Source organism: Meleagris gallopavo, chromosome 3 (assembly GCF_000146605.3).
Source record: "Meleagris gallopavo isolate NT-WF06-2002-E0010 breed Aviagen turkey brand Nicholas breeding stock chromosome 3, Turkey_5.1, whole genome shotgun sequence".
NCBI lineage: Eukaryota > Metazoa > Chordata > Aves > Galliformes > Phasianidae > Meleagris > Meleagris gallopavo.
In genome coordinates this window covers 73476002-73479571 of record NC_015013.2, presented here as the reverse complement: position 1 = coordinate 73479571, position 3570 = coordinate 73476002, and positions in this window count along the sequence as shown.

The window sequence follows — 3570 nt, the reverse complement described above, 5'->3', positions numbered from 1 at the left end:
TTTCCCCCTTCATTCTGTATCTTTAAGAAACTGTCAGAAAGTAGATGTTTGCATAGAAGTATGGTAATGTTACTGCTCCCCCAAGTGCACAGCAATTACCAGTCACTGTGAGACACTTTGAGGGTACTCAGAACAGCAGCATAATGCTCGAATATATTTGCTTCAAGTACTTTGGCTCTTTAGGAAGAAATGCTATAACTGCTGACGAAGGGAGCATGCCCCTCAGTTAAGCAATTCTGACCCAGAGCAGCTGAGCCTCCAGACAGGGCCTTCCCAGCACAACTCTGCTTCCAGGCTCTACTCCAGCACCTCCTCCTCTGTCCATCTACCCTTCCGACCCTGAGTGTATGCCAAGGCTCTCTTCAAGTGAGGTGTGGGAGGCAGAGCACACTCCTGAGACAGGAGGGGAAAACTGCTGCACTGTTTCTGACTGCACTCAGCACCTTCCCATTCCCTCAGCTGTTCTTTGCACTGGAGAAAAAACTCCCACTACACAAACCTGCTGCTTTGTTTGCTCCAGGCACATTACAGCATTATTAACCACCTCCCTCATGTCAAGGCTGCCTGAGAGTGATGATGCTTCCCCTGTTCTCTGCAAAAATGACTTCTCCTTACTGGAAATGGTTCTTTACATGAAAGAAGATTGCTTATTAAATAGTCACTAAACTATAAACGCAAATCTGCTCTTGCCCAAGAAGATCCAAAATGCATAGCTATGAAGTTTAGATCTAGCTTTCCATTTTACTTTTTTATTTTTATTAAACAAAATACTCAGAATTTGGGACCCCGCTCAGAAGTTTATCTCAGGACTGGAAGCATATCTGGACGAAGTTAGCTACCAAAAGCAAACAGCATTATCAAGCAGGCCCTCGGTTTAAAGAAAGCAGCGCTCCCCCTCTAAAGGTACGCGCTCTTCCTTATCTCTTTAACACAGAGCATCAAGGTTTTAGCTTTCACAATGCAATGTTAGCATGCAGCGTTACAATGCAGCTAAACTGAGAAGGAAAATGCTGAGATGTGAAAGAGCTCATGCAGTTCCTCAACCCAGCAAAACAGCATGCAGATTCTGAACAATGAAACTTTTTCCAAATCAAATATCAACTGTATCAATTTTAACAGGTATTGCTCTTCAATATTAGCACTACTACAAAGCTGGATTTGCATCATTTCCACCAGCTCAGTGCAATCCACCATACATCAAAAAGCCCTAATTCCTAGGCAATGAAGAGGAAATTCATCGAGGTCTGAACACATCTCAATAATTCCACATTTCCATGATAAAACAGAATAAATATAATCACATTCACAAATAGTAATTCTGTTGGCAGAAAAGTAAGATTCTTGTATCTGTATAGAGCTCTGAGTTACAAGGGATCTTTACCCAACTTCTGTAGAACACTTTAGAAAACAGGTATCCTGCTAATTTTAATAATTAATCAATTGCTCTTAGTGAAAAATAATGCATGAAGATTGATCATTTTTCTATTTTCTACAAACCTTTAGCTGAAAGGAGACAATGTGCCCACCAGGTAAGTCCTACTATCTGGATTGTGAAACACTTCAAAGATTTGTAATAAAGGAATTATTACCCCTCATTCAATTCCTGTTTGGCTTGGATCCTCTGAAGCTATCACGCACTGAATTATGTCTTCTAACTGCATCCCAAGCCTGTGGCTTCAAAAAAGCCGTTTCTATAAAGAAGACCAACTTTAGGCTCAGTTGTGCATGTACCTGCAATGGAAGCCCAGCTGATGAGACAAAGGTGCTACAGGAGCTTCCACCCGACAACATGTAGAACTGGAGAGTAGCAGAGCTGAAATGGATCTCGGAGAGTCCAAGAAGGGCAAAGTGGGCAGCACCACCCACAGCCTTCTTGCCAGCCTTCTACCTTCCTCAGCCTGGCCCTCAGCTGGGTCTCTAAACTGCAGCTCTGGAGGAGCAGCAGCAGTACACAGTGTGTAATCTTCCAAGTCCTCTACAAGACTGACTCCTAAATGACCAGCATAATTTGCCAGCAACAGAATCTAGACCTCAGTTCAAACTTAGTGTCCCAGCCACAAAAACATCCTTTCTTCTTGCTTTAAAACACCTAGGCCACATCTTGAAAAGTAAGGTAAATGTTTTTGTTATAGGACAGGACAATTGTTCTGGGTACCGCATAACTTACCTACCTCCTATCATGAAGCTTTTCTCTCTTATAAAGCAAACTCACATTTCCAGTTTAACAATTTATGTCATTACAGGGCAGTAGGGTGTGAAGACAGCAACACTTTTATTAATGGTTACGTCCCTGTTTCAAGTCAAAACTGCATGAACGTAACCTACAAAGACAAGAAGCATATTATTCTGGTGAAAGAAGAAGTAGTAGAAATATTTATCTAGAAAGCTCCAGTGCTTTTGAACCATAATTTGAACTTTGCCAGATATCCATCTGAGGTTAAGATGGATATCTTAACTTCCCTAATAGCATTCAGTGTCAAAAAACTCTGATGTCTGCTGCCATCCAGGAATGCTGAGGACAGATGTGTAGGCAGGAAGAAATAGGTAAGAATAAATCCCAGGTACCAGTGACAGAGAAATCATGGGGAAATAAGAAGTGGTGAAAAGAAAGAAGCAGGAATGGAACAGTACACAGCACATCCTAGGGAGGGCATTACAAACCAGAATGTAAACTAGTGAATGTGATTTTTTTTACTAGAAAGATCTGAGTTTAAATTCTAACACGTCCAACCGTGCTGAAAGGTGCTGCTGACACCGTCTGCCTAACTGACAGAAGCAACCATTGCTACGGCAGGGCCAGCAGCCAAGGGTGACTTCACATCAGCCACCTCGACGCAGAGCCTTGCCTTAACAGCACAGAACAGCACTGTGGGCAGGGCGTGAGCAGAGGACGCTGCCGGGAGGCACAAAAGAAGCAGACCGGGCCGTGGGCTGGGGCCACAAGGAGCAGAGCCGCAGTGCTGGTGCAAGAGGAACCTGCGGCCCGAGATGGCAAATGCTGGTGGCAGGAGAACGAGACAAGACGCAGCGCTTCCTCTTTCTGCTGAACTTTTATTGAACAACAACAACTATATTACAGATTAAAAAACTGCTCTACCCAAGGCTCTCACAAATGCTGGGCGGCTGCTGGACTTGTATGCGCAATCGTGAGTTTAGCACAGTGAGGCACAGCTGTCTGTATTCTTTTCTAAGAACCCGCACTCGAGTTAACAGCGCAAAAACGCACAGAAAGCATTCCCATTTTCACGACAAGCCTTTCACGTGCAAAGAACTGACAAAAACCGCACGGGACATTCCCACACCCCCAGCACGGCAGCTTTAACCTGAGGACCGCCAAAGCCCCGAAGCTCAGTGCGATGACCGCCAAGCAGCCAGGCACAACCAGCTCCCGCCGCTGCGGCGAGGCCGTAGCAAACCCCGCCCACCGTCACGCGACGTCAGAGCCCCTCTACACCGCCCTCCCACCCCCGTGGCGGAGGGAGCCGCTGCCGCGCATGCGCTGGGCCGTCCCTTTCCGTCCGGCACGCGACCTTCTTTGCCCTCCCGCGCGCGCTCGCTCGCGCGCGCGCT